This window comes from Pteronotus mesoamericanus, unplaced genomic scaffold (genome assembly GCF_021234165.1).
Source record: "Pteronotus mesoamericanus isolate MK-2021 breed Mesoamerican mustached bat unplaced genomic scaffold, CSHL_Meso_final contig_46, whole genome shotgun sequence".
In the NCBI taxonomy this organism is placed as follows: domain Eukaryota; kingdom Metazoa; phylum Chordata; class Mammalia; order Chiroptera; family Mormoopidae; genus Pteronotus; species Pteronotus mesoamericanus.
In genome coordinates this window covers 2,222,257-2,243,938 of record NW_026555170.1, presented here as the reverse complement: position 1 = coordinate 2,243,938, position 21,682 = coordinate 2,222,257, and the positions used below count along the sequence as shown (strand labels likewise).

Genomic DNA, 21,682 nt, shown 5'->3' with positions numbered 1-21,682 from the left:
TCCCCATTAATTTGAAATATCAATTTAATCATATATTACATTGTTAGATATATACGTTTGTTTCTGGAATGTTCATTTTATTTCATTGATCTACTTGATTATTTCCGTGCTGGTGTCATGTTGTTTTAGTTGCTGAGACTTTATAATGGATTTAAATTTTTTAATATTTAAAATGGATTTTGACATTTAAAGAAATAAAAAATGAAATCAATCTGCATTTAGATTTAAGAAAAAAAGAAGAAAGGAAGGAAGAACTCCTACCTTTTGTGACATGGATGGAACTGGAGAATATTATGCTAAGTGAAATAAGCCAGTAGGTGAAAGACAAATACCATACGATCTAAGCTATAAGTGAAATCTATTCAACAAAATAAACTAACAAACAAAATAAACCACAGGCATGGAAACACTGAGCAGACTGAAAGTGACCAGAGGGGATGGGGAAAGAGGACAATGGTGGAAAGAAGGGGAAGGGACTAGACAAAGAACATCTATGAATGACCCATGGACTTGGATATCAGTGTGGAAATTGACTGTGGGAGTGGGGTGGGGTTGGGGGGTGGTTGGGATGGGTGGAGAAGGGTAAAGGGGGAAAAACTGAGACAATTGTGATAGAATAAACATTATTTAAAAATTAAAAAACAAAATAAAATAAAATTTTACTTTTTATTGACTTTATTGAGAGAGAGAGAAACACCAATTTGTTGTTCCGCTTATTTATGCATTCATTGATTGATTCTTGTATGTGCCGTGACTGGGGACGGGGCATTGAGTGCATCCTTGAAGTAGGAGTGTTACCAAACAAGGATTGGGGTTCTACTGCTCATCGTAGGCAAATTCCAGAGGCAGAGGTTTGGTGAAAAAGGAAAGGGGTTGTTTATTCAGAAACTACACATTTTGGGAAGAATGGCAGGCTTCTGCCTCAGACTCCATCCCCTCCAAAACACCCAGAGGGAAAAAAACACCCACCCTCTGCCAGAAAAACTCAAGGCTGCACACAGAGTTTCTTCTCCCACTTAAAAACACTATCTTTTGGGAAACTGCAGGCAACCGCTGCATGATCATTGAAGCTGACCATCACTGTCAGGCCTCAGACTCCTTTCTGGAGCTTGTGAGCATGGCTTGTACTGCCAGCCACCACCACTTCCCACACCAGGGGCCCTGGGGCCTGCTGCCTGGCCACACATCTTCCAGGGCCTGCGGTCCACATGTGCTCTGGCTCACACATCCATGCTGTGGATCACCAAGGAAGAGAAGGCATGGTCTGGAACCATCCATGCAGCAGCAGAAGATGCCCCAGCATCCCACAGGCCACTGCCAGGGCACACATCCTGGAAGTGTGGCCCAGTATGCACAACTTGGCCTCAACACAAGCCAGCCCAGGCAGGGCAAGAGAGGGGAAGAAAACGCATGCATTTCCCCTTCCCTCCATTTAAATCTCCATGCCCAAAATTCCATGCACTGTGAAAGGGTTCAGCTCCCCAGCCAATCCTGTCATCCTAGAAGCAAGGGCACTGAGGCTCTGACCACAACTTCAACAGCAGCAGAGCAGAGGGGAGAGCTGAAAGGATATCTGATGAGGAAGATAAGCCAGGCCAGAATAAATGACAAAAATATGCTTTCTGTGGTTTCCAGCCCTCCCCCTCCTTGTACGACTGGGGTTATAAAGCAGGGACAAGAGAGGAGAGTGACAGAAGTAGCTTACCTTGGGCAGTATCACTGGGAAAATACAGGCCCTACTCCTTTGGTTGGTCTTTCTCTTGCCACCTGAAGCTGCAGCTGGTGACTCTGGGGTGTAACTCCCTGTTCTCTGGGTCCTCAGCCGTTATTCCAAGCTTACTGACCTGAGTCAAATAAGATCCTAACGTGAAAAAGCAACAACTCATTCCAAGTGTTCCAGGGGGAAATCTCTATGTGGAAGAGTCAAACTCTTTCCCAGCAGTTAATAACAGTTGACTTGGCAAAAGAAGTCTTGGATGGAGGTAGAACCAGAAAACTGGCTTGGGAAGTACCTCTTAAGCTGCTTTCCTCAAAATATCCACAATTCTGATTCATGGTCATTTGGCTTTGCTCTCAAATGGAGGAGATCAGAATCAGGACATGAAGAAATGTTTCAGTAACAACTCAGAATCAAGACTAGACATTGTGGTCTACAAAGTAGGATAAGGATTGACAGGGTGAATTGCGACAGGAAAAGCCAATAAAAGGGATATATAGTGGGGCTGAGCCACATTAGAGGTAAGGGTGAGCCTGGAGGTGGGGAGTTGCCTCAGCCTTCAACTCATGTTCCTCACCCAGTGCTCTGTCTGAAGACTCAATTAGCCTATGTTGGGAACACGGGTTCTTCTGTTTCAGGGGAGATCATCAGTGGCATTGAGTCCAAACCACACTCCCACCCCTACATGGCCCATCTGGAAATCATCACTGACCAAGGTGATGTTACAAGCTGTAGTGGGTTTCTCATAAGTCAAAAATTCGTGGTGACAGCTGCTTACTGTAAAGGAAGGTAATAAAACTTTGACCTGTTCCCTTTTCATGTGAGGAGTTGTAGGAACCAGAGTTAACACAACTTTCAAGTGTCCTGAGGAGAAATTTTCATGCCTCACCCACCTCAAGATGATCAGTGATGTATATTGGGATGAACCATTCCCTTCTGATTAGTCATCTCCATCTCCAGAGGCCCAAGATTTACTGTAGGCATCCCAGGTCCAGAAAGGCCAATGTTCCTCTCTCATCCTTGGGCCAGAGAAGCCATCTCAGTTCTGTGTCCTCTCAGAAGCTGGACCTTCCTGAAAGAGCTGTGACCCCAAGCAGGAACACCTGTTCTCAGTAAGATATGAGTTCCTCAGCTGGGTCTACATTGAAGAGGAGGGCCTCGTGTCACTTTGTTCAGAATGCGCCGCTCTCAGGAGACCAGCACCTTTTCCTGAATCTCTCTTCCCTCTCAACAGAAAAATTACTGCCACTCTTGGAGCTCATGACATAAAACAAGAAGAATCCACATGGTAGAAGCTAGAAGTCAAAAAACAATTTGTTCATCCACAATACGACTATTTCACCAAGCTCAATGACGTCATGTTACTGAAGGTGCCATTCTCTTTCTTGGACTTCTCAGCCCCTCTTCTTAATCCTTCTCCTAACCTAAACCTAAACCTTTCTCATTCTCTCTTTAAACCTACTTTCTTGGGGACCACTCCCACTCCATGCATCACCACCCCATTGGGGAAATATTCTAGGCCCTGCCCAGGGAGCCTCTATCACACCACACCCACCACTTTCCCTGAGACAGGCAACCATCTACTCTTCCTCCCTCATAGCTACAAAAGAAAGCCGAGCTGAACCACGCTGTGTGAAGACAATCCCCCTTCCCACCCAGTCTACCTTAATTCAACCTGGAAGAGTATGCTGGGCAACTGGCTGGGGGAGAACAGGAATGAACAAGCCAGGATCAGATACTCTCAGAGAGGTGAAAGCTGAAACTCATGAATGTTGAGGCCTGCAACCACTTTCACTTTTATAATGATAACTTGCAAGTCTGTGTGGGCAACCCCAGGAAGAAAACATCAGTATACAAGGTATCACATACTTACACTTCCTCCTCACAATCAGTCCCTGGGAAACAAGGTTCTCCTGCAACAGGGTGGGTCACAAAGTCCCTGGGTACAGTGACTGGTATCTGCATTCATGGGTGTCCAGGACTGTGAGAACTGTAATCCTTCTGGGTTATATCCCCCCATGCTCAAGTCCTGACTCTAATCCTCCCAGAAAAGTCTCCATACAGGGATCTAGGAGAGAAACTACAAGAAGATGGAGGGGTCAGGATCTAGAGTTGTGTGATTCTGAGCCAGAAAGAGAGAGAGAACATTAAACGTATGAATTCTAACTTATGACTCCATGAGGAGTCAGGATTCCGGGCCCAACTACGGGGTATCTTGGGGCTTCCCAGGGTGCTGATAGAACCAGGATGAGGTAACAGGAGAGAATGATGATCTCTGCTCATAGTCTGCTTTCTCTAACCCACAGGGGAATTCTGAGGGCTCCCTTCTGTGTGCCAGTGTGGCCCAAGGTGTTGTGTCATATGGACATCAAAGTGCACAGTCTCCTGCTGTCTTCACGCGAATCTCCCCACATGTTCCCTGGATTAATTCGATCTTAGAGAGCAAGTAGCCACAGAAACCTGGCCAGCATCAGGGAAAATCCCAAAGCCAGAGCTCTCCCTGGGTAGCCCCCAGGTTCCACAGGAGCCTGGCCCCAGCCCAAGCCCAGGGAGACTTCCAAAGGAATCCAAAACCCCTGCTGATTGTATCTCCAGCAAAATCCAATAAAGATGCTGCCGCCAGCATATGTGTGTGAGACTCTTTATCCTCTAGAGCTCCCCCACAGCTGTTCTGCTCCACAGGGAGTAATGCAGATCCTCCTCTCTAGTTTGAATGAAGAATTGCACTGGGCTCCTTTCTCGCCAGATTAATAATCAAGCCTACCAGTTTCCATGTACATTGTGTGGTGTTGTGGATTATTAAAGAAAATGTTTTGATCTGCTCAATAGGATTTAACATCCAGAGTAATATTGTCACTGAATGACCTTCTTTCTCCTCTGTCCCCTCTTCCTCTTCCTACTCCCACCTCCCCCCTACACACACACACACCACCATCACTACCTCTTCTCCTCTCGCTTCTCTTCTTTCCTCAAATTCCATGCCTCAGCCACTGCAATTCAGGGCATAAATGCTCCATAGCAAATTCCCCATGACTGTTTCCAAAGATGGCCCCAGGCCTGGGCTGTTGACACCTTATGTTCTCACACCCCCTTCTGCCTCATGATCTTCCCCCTCAATAGTGTGTCTACAGCTACAGAAATATCTGCCAAGTGGGAAAGAAGAAAATTTTTCAAGCACAAGAGCTCAGGATAGTGGGGTGAGGAAGGGATGACTCTTGGAAGTCCTCAGGACAACTATATCTATTGCAGGAGTCACAACAGAGCTGTACATGCCTTAGGGCCATTCTAGCCCAGGATAGGGATCCCCAAGAGCATTGGAGTGAGCCTCATCCCTGAACTATCTCAGAGCCACCCAAATTCAGCTGTCTAAGAAAATCTCAAAAACAAGAGACCACATGCAAGAATGCTAATTTGATTTTTTTCTATTTATCTTAACTCATGTTTTATATTTGTATAATTAAATAAGAATTTTTAAATGTGAGATACAAGCAGCACAGACACAATGTATAATGTTTGCTTAGGAGACCAGAACACACACTGAGTTGCAGCTAAATCTCCATCCACCTTTGATCCCCAGGCCCTAAGGGCAGCGCATCCACAGGGAAGCCCTCTTCCCTGGAACAGGAGAGTAGTCAGCCTGTCCTGCCAGCCTGGCCCCCAAGGAGCAGCAGGGCTGGCGGAAACTGTGGGGAGCTTGTCTGCACCCATGGACTGAAATGGACCCAAGAGGTTGACAGCACTGAGTCTGGCCCAGCCACCACAGAAGACCAAACAAGCATCACATGGACCCTTAACATGGAAAAAGCAGTTGGTGGCCATCACCCAGAGAAGATAAGCACACATCATCATTATCAAAGTGTTCTGCTACGCGGAGGGTAAGTCCAGAGTGAGTCTGCCTGACTGACACCAAAAGTGATAAAGTCTCAGCATCACAGGGTCAGCAGGAGAAACTGTCCGGATAAAGAGTGCTTTGCCCAAACTCATAGGAAGAGGGCCTGTGGACAGCTGAGGTAGCACACAGAGAAGTAAGTGCTAAACAGTTAGTTCTTCCCAGGATCATGGTTGCTGGGGCCCAGGTCCAAAAGTCCAACAAGAAAGAATATCTGCTCCTCACACCCTACCCCAATGTCAGGCCCTCCGCTGTGAACCTTGGGACCATTCTCCTGCATCCACAGTTTCCTCGGCAACAGTTACCCTCATATAGTCATGCATGGTGTAATGGTTTGGCATGTATATATACTGAAGGAGTTGTTATAGGCTGTATTGTGTCCCTCAAAAAAAGAAAATTGAAGTCCTAGCTCCCAGTGCTTCAGAATGTAACCTTATTTAGTAAATAGGGTTGTTGCAGAATTAATTAAGATGAGGTCATACTGGAGTCGGGTGGACCCTTCATCCAACACTGGTGTCTTTATAAGAACAGGAGAAGGCCACACACAGGGAGAAGGCCATGAGAAGACAGAGTTAGAGATGGTGTGATGCATCCCAAGGCCAAGGACCACCGAGGATTGCAGCTGTCACCAGAAGCTAGAGGAGAAGCATGAGACAGATTCTTCCTCACAGCCCTCAGGGAGAACCAACTCTGCCAACACTTTGATCTGAGACTTCCAGTCTCCAGACTCTGAGAGAATAAATTTCTCATTTTCAGCCACCTAGTTTGTGGTACTTATTTTCTTCTTCTACATTTCTCCCAAATATGGTTAGACAGAAGCACTACTGAAAACTCCCCAAATGACACCTGGAGGATTGGCCTTACTTTATACAGTTGAAACTCTACACCTCCTGTCTTAGTCTCACATAACTTGCCCATTCACTTGTCCCCAATAGCTTTACAAAATCATATCTGCAGTTGGGCAACATTTTCCATTAAGTAATCAAAATAATGTTCTTGCAACCAAGAATGCAGGATGTGGAAAAAAGACTAGGCAGATAAGATACCCTTATAGGCCTACCGCATAATAAAGCAATCCCAGTAGAAGAATATCAGGCTGTTCTAGATCTACTAGAAGATAAGCCACTCCCGATCCAGGAACTATACCCTGACAGGTAGCAGGAATGGAGACTGTGAGGAGGGGTGTTGAGCCTACAAACACTGACTTCACCATTGGCAGCAACCACACATCAAGCACACATTATATGATCGCCTGAAATGGAAATAACAGTTGTCTCTCCTGCAGCCCACCAGAAAGATAAGATTATCATGGTTATTAGTTCTGAGGTGCACAAGATGATGACCCAAGGAGCTGGCCGACCTGACTGATGTTGACAGTGATAAGGGGAATAGGAGGATCACAGAGTCTGTAGGAGAAACTGCTTCACCAAACTAAAAGAAGGAGCACTCTAGGACTTTCCTTCTCAAGTACTAGCCTATTTCAGGAATGATAAATGGAAACTAGAACTATCAGGGGGCTCCCAGTCAAGAAGGCAGAGTAAGTAAATGTACTCGCCTCCTTCGATGGCCACACAAAAATTACAACTAAACTGCAGAACAATCATCATTGAAAACCATCTGTAGACTAGCTAAATTGAACTCTTATAACTAAGAAGAAGCCACGTGGAGACCGGTAGGAGGGGCCAAGATGCAGAAGCAGCTGCTCCCACGTCCACATGTGGTGCTTAAACATCAGGAGGAATATCTCCACTGTCGAGTTAACCCTGAGGAGGCAAGAATCCCAGCCTTACACCAGGCTTCCCTGGATTTCAGTGCCAGAAGGAAAAGTTCCCATAACTCCTGGCTGTGAAAACCAGAGACAACTGTGGCACATTGAGAGGGAGGGCCTTTAGATTCCTAGGTGTTCTGCTTAAAGGACTAGTGCATGTATTTACTAGCTGTAAATACATGCACTAGTGTATTTACACTACTCTGAGCTCCAGTGCTTGGATAGCAGCTCAAAAGGCAAGAGGTATACTCAAGAATAAACTGAATTGTCTGGCTGCAGGATGAAGGCTGGAGGGACAGTTTCATCCCAACAAAAGTGCTGGCAATGGCTATTATTCCCTTGCTGAGCCCTCACCCTGAAGGCACAAGCAGACGCTATATTTGAGTCTCCATCAACCCAGATAACAGTGTTCTCCCCACCTTGGTGATTGATTCCCTGAGACCGTGTCCCACCCAACTTGAGGATCCAGCCAAGCCACTTCCAGTGGCTTTTCCATACAAATGGACTGTCTTGGCTCATGCTGTGGACTTTCCTAAAATCTCTCTAAGTTTCACAAATCCCAAACAGACAGTATCTGGCCTCAGCATGGCCCCTACCTTTTGCTAAACAGCCCAAAGCATAGCACTAGAAGCACCTGGCCTCAGTTCATAGCTTAGCCTCTCCTAGGGACCTCCAAGCCCAACACAAGTGACAACCATCTGCAGATCATTTTGCAGCTCATACCAAGTGGTCCCAGGTAGGGTACAGGCATCAGCTGACCTTGGCCTACACCTCCCAAGAAGCCCCAGAACCAACACACCTGGCAACCAGCTTAAGGCCATACCAGAGGACCATCCAACCACACCCACAAAAACACACTCGAAGTACAGACTTGGCAAGCACTAGGGCCCTGATAACACCACTCTTGCTCCATAGAGTAACCCCTGCTTAACAGCTCCTCAACTATAGCCATGGGCAATTCTTACAATCATTCAACCTGAGAGGGTCAGTCTCTCCCGCTGAGATGCCAATAATAATCAAGGTTCAGCTATAACAAGAGGACACACAAAATGCACACAAGGACACACCTGGAGCACCCAGTTAAGGTGACCAGGGAGACTGCACCACTGGGTCTCAGGGGACTCTACTGAGTCCCTCTCTACTCTACTATATAAGGCCGCTCTACTAAGACTGGGAGACACAGCAGCTCTTCCTAATACACAGAAATAAACACAGGGGGGCAACAAAAATGAGGGAAAAAAAACATGTCACAAATGAAAAAACAGAACAAAACTCCAGAAAAAGAACTAAACAAAAATGCAGACAAGCAATCTACCAAATGCAAAGTTCAAAACAGAGGTTTTAAGGATGCTAACCAATCTCAGTTAGAACTTCAACAAAGAGATAGGAAATACAAAAACAGATTAAAAAATCATAAAAAAAGAACTAATTAGAAATGAAGAATGCAATAACTGAAATGAAGAATACATTAGAAAGAATCAACAGTAGAGCAGGTGAAGCAGAGGATCAAATTAGTGACTTGGAAGATAAGGTAGCAGAAAACACCCCATCAAGGCAGCAAAAAGAAAAAAAGACTCAAAAAAATGAGGATAGTTTAAGGAACCTCTGGGACAACATTAAGTGTAACAATATTCACATTATGGGATACCAGAAGGAGAAGAGAGAGAGCAAGGAACTGAAAACCTATTTAAAGAAATAATGATGGAAAAGCACCCTAACCTGGCAAAGGGAATAGACATACAAGCCCAGGAAGTGCAGTGAGCCCCAAACATGATGACCTCAAAGAGACCCACAGCAAGGTACACCATAATTAAAATGCCATAGGTTAAAGACAAAGAGAAAATCTTTTTCTTTTTCAGCATCCAAAATCTTTTGAACAACAAGGTAGGATCTGAGGTTAGTTTCTGTGGCCATGGCTGGCCCATGGGCCTCTTGCTCACTCGGACTTCTGGCACTTGGATGTACATAGATTTTGGTGTGGCTGTGACAGGTTCACAGGCTTTGTAAAAATGCCTATACACTTCTCTGCCTTTGCAAGAACTAGAAAGCAAGATGGTGCCACAGCCCTTAGGGAAGTCCAGCGCCAGCTGGTCAAAGGCGAAGATATTGCTGCCGGCCTTCAGGATGCAGCTCAGGGCCTGGCTACTAACACAAAGTGCATATGCCTTCAGGTTGGGCACCTCCTGGACATGCACGTCATCGGTTACAGTTCTTACAACTATAGCAGTTTTGCCCTCCTGCCCAGGAAGCTTAATCTTCTGGATCATCCAGGAAAGGGATGGAGGCAGCCTCTTGGTGTGACTCATGAACAACCTCTTCAACACCACTTGGATGAAGATGGAGTTGGTTCATCTGGCCAGAAATGTGTATAGCTTGACCAACAGCCTTAGGTAGATGGTCTGGCTCTTGGGTTCCTTGAGCCAAATCTTTCAGTCTTTGTTGTGGCAGATGTCAACCCCCATGATGGAACCTTCTGCTCAACCAGGTCCAAAAAGGTAACAAAGGGAGAATCCTAAAAGTGACAAGAGAAAGCAGTTAGTTACCTATGAGGGAGTTCCCATAAGACTGTTAGTTGATTTCTCAACACAAACTTTGCAGGCCAGGAAGGACTGGCACAAAATATCCAAAGTGATGAAAAGCAAAAACGTACAACCAAAATTATTCTACCCAGCAACTAATGCTGAGAACTTAAGGAACTGTCCTAAATCAGAGAGATAGTTAAGTGGAAGAAGCAGGATAAAAGCTCACCCCCATCTACCTGCAAAAGCAACTGAATGCCTCATATGTCAAAGTGAAAAATGGCACAGATAATAAATGTTTCAGGAACTCAGAGAAGGGATGATCCCTCTGCATTATAGTGGCTAAGGAATCACTACCATCAAAACATCAGTGCTTTTACATCAATCCCAAACCTCTCCTTTCCACTAATTATCAATCCTAAACAAGACTCCATGTAACATCTACTTCAAGTATCTCCAGCAAATAGGAAATCACTTACCTCCCCTAACTACATAATCAAGTTGTAACAACTGATTATTAGTAAATTCTTCTTTATACAGATTCATCATCTACTTGCCAAGATGCTGCAGTGTTCAATCTGGAAGCAACCTGACCAGAAACAATGACTGAACTATACCATGAGACTGTTCAGCAAAGTTTTCACTGGCTGTTGACTTGGTCCTGACACTGTAGGCAGCACTAGATACCTTAACCATGACTAATTCCTCCCCTGACCAGATCCCTCTGCAACTCACCTTTACCAGAAAAATTATAATTCCACATAATACCTGCTACCTTGTTACCCCTTCTAAGTCAAATTTTAATGCACATTCATCTGATTGCAGTCTCATCACATGGCCCTTGATGCAAGAAAATCAAAGAGGACTTCCTGTCAAAATGAAGGAAAAGGTAAACATGGCTCACCTTCTCAAACAACAACATCAAAATTACAACTAAACTACAGAACAGCCATCACTCAGAACCACCAGAAATCAGGATGAATGGAAGTCTGACAACTACAGAATTATAGAAACCACAGCCATCCAGACTTGTAGGAAGGGTGGAGATGCAGAATGGGCTAGGCTTACATCCACCTGTGGTGGATAAAATTTGGGAGGTATATCTTGAGACTGAGGAGTCCCAGCCCCAAACCAGACCCCGCAGCCCAAGCTTCCAGTGCCAGGAAAATAAGTGACCACAACTTATTACTGCAAAAACCAGTGGGGATTGAGTGAGTGGAAGAAACTTTTAGAGTCCCAAGCAAGCATCTCCTCTTAAAGAACCCACATATGAGCTTACTCAGACTCACTTCCTCTGCACTCCAGCACCAGGTAGGAGTTTGAAAGGCACCAGCACATACAGGGAGGAACTGAAGTGTCTGACATCAAGGTGAGAGCTGGGGGACAGCTTTTTCCTAGGCAGAAAGTTGGGCAGAAGTCATCGTCCCTTTTCTGAATCCTTGCCCAACAGAGCCACAGAGCCAGTAGATCCCCCAGCCCAAGAGATCCTCTTGGGCTCCATCAACCTATCTGAGACTCCATCAACCTAACACTGTTTGCCCCAACCTAGAGATCCTCTGAGGCTATAACCCACCCCATGGGCCCTCCCAGGCTGTTAACAGTGACTTTTCCATATGAATGGCTGGTCTTGGCTGATGCCTCACAACTTCCTAAATCCTCTCAAACAAGCACCAGCTGACCTCAGTGAGCCTCCAACCACTGTACCTCTTACTAAGTGGCCCCAGGCCCAGCACTAACAACAGTCAGCCTAGATTCACAGCTTTGCTTCATCTGGGAATCTCCAAGCCTCCAGCACAATTAGCAACCATCTCCTATTGCTTTATAGCTCAGGCAGGGTGGTCCTGGGCAAAACACAGGTGGGAACTGCCATTCACCTGCACCACCTGGGAAACCCAAGAGCCTGCACACCCAGTGGACAGCTACAGACCATGTTGGAACACCATCACCATGCCCCTGCACAGCTGATCCTCTACAGAGAGCAGAGGTTGGTGGTCAATAGTCAATGGTCATTGCCAATCCTTGCAGCTGACTGGCCTGGGTAAATCTCTCCCATTGACCTGCCAACAGCAATCAATGCTCAACTACAAGAGAAGGGTGTACTCGATGCACACAAAGCATACCCAGCTTGAGTGATAGGGGAGGCTGTGCCACTGGGCCCTACAGGACACCTACTACCACACTACCAAGTCAGGGAGTCACAGAAGCTCCACCTAACACATAGAAACAAACACAGGGAGGCGACCAAAATGACGAGACAAAGAAACATGGCCCCGATGGAAGAACAGATCAGAACTCCAGAAGAAGAACTAAAGGAAATGGAGATAAGCAATCTATCAGATACAGAGTTCAAAACACTGGTTTTAAGAATGATCAAGGAACTTAGTGAGGACCTCAACAGCATAAAAAAGATCCAGTCAGAAATGAAGGATACGCTAATTGCAATAAAGAACAATTCACAGGGAAACAACAGTAGGGTGGATGAAGTTGAGAATCAAATCAATGATTTGCAACATAAGGAAGAAAAAATCAACCAATCAGAACAACAAGAAAAAATAATTCAAAAAAATGACGATAGTATAACTAGCTTCAGGGAAAACTTCAAGCACTCCAACATTTGCATCATTCAGGTACGAAAGGATAAGAGAAAGAGCAAGTAATCTATTTGAAAAAATAATTTTAAAAAACTTCCCTAATTTGGTGAAGGAAATAGATACGCAAGTCCAAGAAGCACAGAGAGCCCCAAACAAGATGGATGCAAAAAGGCCCACTCAAAGACACATCATATTTAAAATGTCAAAGGTTAAAGATAAAAAGAGAATCTTAAAAGCAGCAAGAGAAAAGAAGTTAGTTACCTACAGGGGAGTTCCCATAAGACTGTCAGATCATTTCTAAAAAGAAACTTTGCAGGCTAAAAGGGACAGGCAAGAAATATTCAAGGTCAGGAAGAGCAGGGACCTACAGCCAACATTGCCCTGTCCAGCAAAGATATCACTTAGATATCTTTAGAATCAAAGAGCAAATAAAGAGCTTCCCAGACAAGAAAAAACTAATGGAGTTCTTCATCTCCAAATCATTATTATATAAAATGTTAAAGGGATTTTTTTAAGAAAAAGAACAAAATCAAAACTATGAACAATAAAATGACAAAAAATACATATCTATCAACAATTAAATCTAAAAAAACCAACTAAGCAAACAAGAAGAACAAAGACAGAATCATGGATATGGGGAGCATTTTGATGGTTGCCAGATGAGATGGGGATCCGGGGGAATAGCTGAAGATGTGAGGCGATTAAGAAGTACAAATAAAGAGTTACGGAATAGTCATGGGAATGTCAAGTACAGTATAGGAAATGGAGTAGCCATAGAACTCATATGCATGACCCATGGACATGAACAATGACGTGGAGATTGCCTGAGGGAACGGGTGTTGCTGGGTGGAAGAAGGGAAAGGGGGGAAATTTGGACAACTGTAATAGCATAATCAGTAAAATATAATTTAAAGAAAATCAGAGAAAGGAAGTTTGTGGATTCTACCTTAGAAAGGCAAGAATCATAATTGAGAATTCTCTTAATACATGAAGGACGTTCAAAAGACACTAAGGATCCACCACATACATGGGAAATGTCCACTACAATCCATCATTTGGCTGCCCAACATGAATGTGCACTTAATATTCTCCAAAATAAAATTGTTCTCATTGATCTTAACTGTCACCATCTTTTGTCCAAAGGAAAATGAGGCTTGGCTCTCCCCAGAAATGCAGTAACTCAATCTCATCAGTTACTGCTTTCTACTCCAAGTATAGGAACTCTACATGATATCCATTCCATTTCTAATTTAGTCACACTCCCAAACTGATATTCTGAAAACTAGAGGCTAAACTATAAACTTCACCACCAACATACACATATAAAACAGCAGAAGGAAAGCAGAGAAGAGAGAAAAAGGAAATCTGTTGAACTATGTAAATACACACATGACATAGCAAGGCAGAAATATGGTCAGATTGTTTAGTTCTCGTTTCAGAAATTGGTCACCTGACTGGAGCTATACCTATTCCATTCCTTTGCCCTCAGCCAGTGTAAGTGAAACAAAACTTGAGTCTTGATAGATCTGAACCTTAATGATGTTGTGGAGCAATCACACTAGCCCTGGACTCCCTACCTCTCAACTTCCTATTACATGAGTGGAAAATGGATGCCCTTCATTTGTTTATACCTCTGCTTTTTGGTCTAACTGGTGCAGGGCTACAGGATAAAACTTCTCCAACTCCAGATTCTTCTCTGCTCTGCTGATGGTAGAATGCAGAGTCAGTTGCTAGTTTTAGCAAATAGAAATACAGGACTCTCAGTTAAATTTGAATTTAAGACAATTTTATTATGTCTTAAGCAACATTGGGCACACTTGTACTAAAAAGTGATTTGTTATTCATCTGTAACACAAATTTCACTTGGCATTCTGTATATTAAACTGGCAACTCTAGAGAGTGAATGAATTAGGGCAAGGACTCCTCAAACATTAGGAAAATGTGTTAATGTTCTATCCTAGACAGGGTCAGAACTAAGGACAACAGAGGACTCAGACAGTATATACTAAGAATTGTAACACCCCAGTTACAAGCCAAAGCTGAGACTGAGGTCATGATAGGATGATCTGGGGAGGTATATGTCACCTGTGCTTCCCCATCTCTGAACCAAATATCTTATAAATCTCCAAGAGAAATGACATGCCACCATGTTACCCAACTCTTCTCTGGACTCCCTGCTTCTACAACTCTGGGGAAAACAACAGATATGCACTTGAAACCCAGTTATGATAGTTATGACTTGTGTGATCTTGGTCATGTTAATGTGTCTGAGTCTCAATTCTACATCTGTAAAATGACAATAATGGTATTTCCCAAGGTTGTTACAGGAAAAAAAAAACTCAGATACATCTGTGTGTATATATTCTTTTTCAGCAAAATAAGCTTGATTCTTAATGTGACAGTAGGAAATGCCAGCCCCCCAGAAGCAATCATCCTTCTACATCTATACATCACCACTGGCAGTACTCAACTTCTCTATTTCCCTTTAGTGGCAAAGCAGAAAGGGCCCTTATTTTGGAATCATTTAAGTCTAATTTTCAACCATAAGCCTGGATATAGATAGATAAAATTGAGATAATAGAATCTACTTCACAGAATTGTGATGAAAATATATCATAACAATAAATGATATACATAGTCTCTCAAAAACACTAATTCCAATTCCATTTTCTCTTGTGATAATGTGTATTAAGTCTTAAAACAAAATAGGCTCCCTTCCCCCATTTCCTCTCCTTGGATCTTGCTTTTCTTCTGCCAATGAACACTTGATTCAGAGGATGAGAGAGATCCAGATTAATGTTTTTCAAATTGCAGGCAATAATCTTTTAAGTGGATGCTACTCATGTTTTAACATGGAATAGAATGGAATGGAATGGAATGGAATGGAATGGAATGGAATGGAATGGAAAACCAACAGAGAGCACTGTACATGATAAGTATTGTGAAATTTTTTACTCAATTGTATTTGTGTGTGTTTGTGCTCATGTACTGACATACAACATTATGTACGGCATTGAGTCTTCTTGCAAAATGCATTTCCTATTATGGGCTATAGCCATAAAAGTGCATGTGCTTCTGAATGCTCAGTGTAACAAATCTCCCTCACTCATGTTTCTGATAGGTCTCTAACAAACTGCTCTAACTGGGAAAGACATGATCCCCTCCACCACCACCCCCCTGCCCCACTGCCGGTAAGGCACCATGATGGAGAGTTCATCCTGAAAGCCAGGACTTCAGAGTACAGGCCTCAACTTTACCTCTAGCAAAACAAAGGGCAACTCTGGGGAAACTTTTGTTTTAATTTTATTTATTTTTTTAAGAGAGGGGAAGGGAAGGAGAGAAACATCAATGGGTGAAAGAAGCATTGATCAGTTGCCTCTGACACGCCCCATACCGGGGACCTGTACTGCCACCCAGGCACGTGTCCTGACCAGGAATCAAACCACAACCTTTCAGTTTGCATGATGATGCCCAAACCACTGAGTCACACTAGTCAGGGCTGGGGAACTTCTGATCAAAAAGACAGCCAGCTTAGAATGAGAGAGAAAAAGAGAATTAAAAAAATAAAAACATGACCACCCAGTTCCTGTAGTTACCAGCCCTGCCCTTTCCACTCTTGCTGGGAGTTACAAAGCCCAAGAGTGAAAGGCAGAAGCAGCACCTGACATGGGCAGGCTCTCTGAGAAGATGAGCCATCTTCCTCTTCCCCTGCTGTTCCTCCTATGCTCCAGATCTGAAGCTGGTGAGTCTCGGGGTCCTTCCCTCTGGAAGCTTCAGGATCAGCTTCTCAAACAAAGTTTTGTCTGAATATAGATGACTCTTAAACAGGAGAGGAGCAGGATCTCTCTCCCCAAGAGTCCAGAGTGAAGCTTCCACTTGGGATGCACCCACCCATTCTCTGCAGCCTATGGTAGTCCCCAGGAACAAGGAACTCCACATTGACTGGGGGAAAGCCCAGAGGAGCTGGGAGGAAGAGGAGATTCTTCTCTAACATGTGTGAACATCTGTATAAAATCCTATGTTCTCTTCATCATCTGAGATTTGGGGCTACCCATTAGCTTATAATTTGGTCCTTTTGTGACACAGCTAATGGGCTGTGGAGAAGTTCAAGACACGAACCTGGAGAGCTTGTCCTGCATGGTGAGAGGAGGGTTGAGGCAGGGGCAGAATAGGAGTGGGGGAAATCTGAGGGGGAAATGCCTGAACAGCATCTGAAGCTAGGTGGCTATTGTGCCTAAAGAAAGGAATGAGAATTTGTGTAGGAGGTTGTGCCTGGGGAAAGCAGATACTAGAGACACCTGAGAGGGAAGATGGGCAGAATTTAGGGTGAGGATGAGATTCAAGAAACGCACTCTCAACTTTAACCTAACCTGTGCATTCTCTGGAGTGAGTACCAATGCCTGTGTTCAGACCTTGTGGTTCTCTATTTCAGGGGAGATCATTGCGGGCACAGAGTGCAAGCCTCAGTCCTGCCCCTACATGGCCTACCTGGAAATTGTCACTGCCCAGAATAAAGTGGCACGTTGTGGAGGTATCCTGATAAGACGGAACTTTGTGCTGATGGCTGCTCACTGTGCAGGAAGGTGACACAACAGGATCCTCTTTCTCTCCAAATGGGAGATAAATATCCAGGGTAGCAACCAGAGACACACCCACAGAAGGGCCTGTGGAGGGTCTCCTGGGCCTGGGTCACTTTAAGGAGAGGCAAGTTGGGCTAAGGAAATTGTTCTCGTTAACTGAATGGATGCCTTGATCCTCAGTCACTGGGCACTTAGCTCTCCTACAAAAGAATAGGAGACTCCAACCAAATATCCCTCCTCTAAAAGTTACTCCTCCTCTCCCCCACCCCAACACATAAGATTCTCCACTCCTCAGGGCCCCACCAGTTCTCTGGACCACTTCCTCTAAGCTCTTTCCAAGAACACAGGCCCTTAGTTCTCAGGGACCTGAACCCATTCTTTCCATGGGAGGCAGGAAACAGAGTCCACTTGAGACTTCACCATGTCTTCCTTTCTCTCTGTTTCTTGCTCCAGAGGGCTGGCCCTCATAAAGGGCTCCCTGATACAGGAAGTGCTAACCCTGTCCCGGGGTCCTCCATGGCCTGCTCAGCCCCCGGCAATTCCCAAGAGACTTAGAAATTGTCTCTGTTTCCTGGGAAAAGCCTTCCCTGAGTAAAACCTGAGCCCCACAAATGCCACAGTGGTCCAGGAAAAGGGGAGCAGATAGTGACCTGTGACCTACTGAGAGACTCCAGTCCCCGTCTCTCAGATAGGGTGCATCTCAGGAGAAACCCCAAACTGTCACTGCTTCTCTTTGACCTTCCTTCTCTCTCAAAACAGGTCTATAATGGTCACTCTTGGAGCCCATGACATAACAGAAAAAGAAAACACATGGTAGAAGCTTGAGGTCACAAAACAATTCCCTCATCCAAAGTTTGATTACACGCTTGTCCATCAAGACATCATGTTACTAAAGGTGACAAAGCTTTCTCCGCCTTTACTTCTTATTCTCTCAGGCTTCTCTTTCAGGTCCTCATTGCCCTGAAATTTTCCCAACCTGTTGCTGGACTGCACTCCCACACATAACTCACCGCTCTGAACGTGGCTCTAATATAAAGCAATGTGCAGTCTCCCTCCCTGATTACTTCCAGCAGCGTCCTAAGCCATTCCTAGCATTGCAAGCTCCTCATTCCCTTCACAGTTGAATGAGAAAGCCAACCTGACCCTGGCCAAGGGGACACTCCCCCTTACACCCAGTTAAACTTCATCCCACCTGGGAGAATGTGCCGGGCAGCTGGCTGGGGAATAACAGAAGTGGGGATATCAGGCTCCAAAACTCTGCAAGAGGTAAAGCTGAGACTCATGGATCCCCAGGCCTGCAGACACTTTGAAACTTTTGACTCCAATCTCCAGCTGTGTGTGGGCAATCCCAAAAAGACAAAATCTATATTTAAGGTAATCCTTAGATGAGGGTTCTTCTCCACAAAGCACTCTTCAGGGTCCAGGCATCTTCTAGAATAAGATGGGGTTAAAAAAATTGTCAGCCAGTGGCAGGGCTTGAGATCAAAGGACTGGGGACACTGATATTGTCCCCCTGTGGATCCATTCTCGCGTGGCCTTGTGCAATCTCTAACCATCCCTCTCAGTCTGCTAAACAGGACACATGGGGTAACAAGAAGGAAAATAAAAAGGGACATCAGACTAAGATGTATAATCCTATGAGGAGCCAAGGTTCCTGGATCTAACCCTAGGTCTGACTGTGACTCAGAGTTGGAACCCACAGGCAGGAATGGATAACTTCCCTGGCTCACCTTCTGCACTTGCTCTCTCTCTGTCTCTCTCCCTCCCTCCCTCCCCCAAAACCCCACTCAACCCAGGGAGACTCAGGGGGTCCTCTTCTTTGTGCTGGGGTGGCCCATGGCATTGTCTCCTATGGAATGTGGAATGCAAAGCCCCCTGCTGTCTTCACCCGGATCTCCCATTACCGGCCTTAGATCAAGAAGATCCTGAAGGAGAATTAACACTGGAGCCTGGGCCAGCCCAAGAGGAAATCTTAACAGGATGGTTCTCTGTGCCACATACTCCAGAGCTGCCTTTGGTCCCTGTGAAAGTCCTGACACACCCCTAACCCTCGAGAAGATTCCTCTAGGTTACAAAACTCTCAATAAACCTCAATAAAGACTCAACTTCCAGACATGAGTGTGTGTCTTCTCCCTCTAATGCTCTCTTCTTCCTGCACATAGCAACCTGATGCCCAGACCAGGCAGCCTATAAGCTTTGAAAGAGGTAGGTGTATAGGTGTGTAAGAGAAAGACAGAAAGACAGATAAAACAGTGAAGAAAAAATAGGGAAAGAAAGAAGAGAAAGGGATTCCTTGACAGACAGGATTCATATTTCCAATTTAAACTAGAAATTACACCAGATCCTTTCTTGCCTTAATTATCAACCCTATACTAAGATTTATCTTTAGTAATATTCAGAAAGCACTAAGAACATTTTAATTGCAAACAAGATGTACAATGTTGCCTTGACCAGTGTGGCTCAGCTGGCTGGGCATCATTCTGCAAAACGAAAGGCTACCTGTCCCATTCCCGGTTGGGGTACATGCCTGGGTTACCGTTTGGTCCCCGGTAAGAGCATGTATGAGAGGTAACCAATTGGTGTTTCTTTCTCACATTGATGTTTCTCTCCATTTTTTACTCTCTTTCTTCCTCTCTCTCTAAAAATGAATAACTAAAATATTTTTAAATAAATAAATAGGTTTACAATGCCTACGGCATCCCTGACCTTTTCCCACTTCATGCCAGTAGGAACCCCCTCCACTGCCATGTTGCAACAACCAAAAATGTCTCCAGGCATTGCTAAATGTCCCCCAGGGGGTGGGAGGGTGCGGAGGAGGGCAGGAACCACCCTCAGTTGAGAACCACTGGTTTATATACATGACATAGAAAAGGTAGTTAGTACCATAGAGGGCTTCCCTTGCAGTCCACCTCAGTAAGAAAAGATCATCCATCATGAAAGAAGTGGAGCTTTCATCTGAGATGTAGATTACCTCTCACTTGTTGCTGCAAAGCAGATACCTGGAGCAGATAAGGGATAGCATCACAAGTTCTGCAGGAGCAATATCCTGCTACAAAGGGTTACACCCAAACCAGCAGAAAGGCGAAAGCCTAGAGCCTGCTCAGCACAAACTCTTGCCAGCTGAGGGACTGGCTGGAGGAGAGAAAACAGGGCAGGACAGGGACAGGCACCACAGGAGACTGCAGCTGATAGTGCTCCTCTCTTCAGAGGGCACGGCAAATCCCTTCCATCAAGTGAACTCTTTCAAGGAACTTGTCTTTAAGAAATAATCAGAGATACACACAAAGAGTCATGAATAAAGAGTTTAACCTTAGTGTTCTTATTAATAAACAAACATGAAATTCTACAAACAACATCAATACAAAGGAGTAAAAACCATAGCCTCTGCATTCTCTATAGGCTCTCCAGAGAGATCCTAAGCAGTGAAATCTTAGTGTTGTGATGTACAGAAATAGAGAAGAATACCAAACCATATTTAAGAATTAAACAAGAAAAAGAAATTCTAGCCATGGGACATGTTTAAATGGTAAACTCATATGACTGAATATTGTTAATTCATTCAAAAATTTATTTTCAAAAACACTTAATAACGTTGGAAAATTCCATATAATGTAATGCTTTTTAAAAGCTATATAAAGATCTCCCTCAATTTTGTAAAGGCATATTTTGTGCATGCTTAGAAAAAAACATGGAGAGCACATGAGCCAGAAAGACCTTCCCAGAAGGCTGTAGAACCAGAGCACATATGAGCCAGATCTCCAGGACAGAAAGTACAGGAGAGACCCATGACCCTCCATACCCAGGGTTGGGGGAACCACCCATGGTGGCAGCTGTCAGAGGACCCCAAACTGGACACTGCTGAGCCTTGCCACCCAGGACCCAATGCCCTGATTAAGCTTGTGGCAGTGACACCCCTCCCCCCACATCAAACAAGCTCCATATGGGTCTGTAGTCAGGAAAGACAAGAGCACGCAGCAGTAGAAATTTGATTCTGAGATCCTGGGGTTGTTGCTTGCTGCTCGCTCCTGCCTAGCTGGCATTTATCACCAAAAGCAAGGACTTGCATGAGATTCGTCTCTCAGCACAAGAGGCTTCACCCAGTACACGGGAAGGGCACTTCCCAGGCCTGCCCAGCACACACACTGACCCAGCTAGTTCCCTAAACTAAGGGAAAGAGACAGCAGCTAACACTGCTCAAGTCAAAACACACTGAGTACTGACTACGTGCCAAGACACAGAGCTGTGTGTTTAATGTAAGGGGGGTGATCTGTGTCAGTACAGGGGCTCTAAGGCAGGATTGTTTTTCCTGGAAAGACCCTGGACATTTCCTCTTTTCACTGTAAAAAATGACTGTACATCCCACTTCAGTCCCCCAGGTCAGAGAGAGATTAAGGAGAAGCTAGCAGATCTCTGCCCAGATTATGTGCTTTGCGGTTAAGTTCATTATTTACTGAGTCTATGTTTTTGATTAAAAGATGAAAGGCTTCTGTCCTTACTTGACCTTTCAGTATTTTCAGTGTATTTGGATAGTTGAAGTATTTGAAGTTTTTGGTTTTGGTTCCATAACATGGCTTTAGGGCTATCAGACACCTTGGCTCCCCAGAAGAGGAGTCAGCTG

The 21,682-nt window shown here is 44.6% G+C and overlaps 3 pseudogenes; 2 read left to right on the top strand and 1 right to left on the bottom strand.

Annotated features, from left to right (window-relative positions):
• Nucleotides 1–1,057: 1,057 nt before the first annotated feature.
• Nucleotides 1,058–4,167, top strand: LOC129074113 (mast cell protease 4-like; annotated as a pseudogene).
• Nucleotides 4,168–9,271: 5,104 nt separating this feature from the next.
• LOC129074069 (60S ribosomal protein L18-like) lies at nt 9,272–9,836 on the bottom strand (annotated as a pseudogene).
• A 6,335-nt stretch (nt 9,837–16,171) lies between these two features.
• On the top strand, nt 16,172–19,004 carry LOC129074068 (chymase-like; annotated as a pseudogene).
• Nucleotides 19,005–21,682: the final 2,678 nt, after the last annotated feature.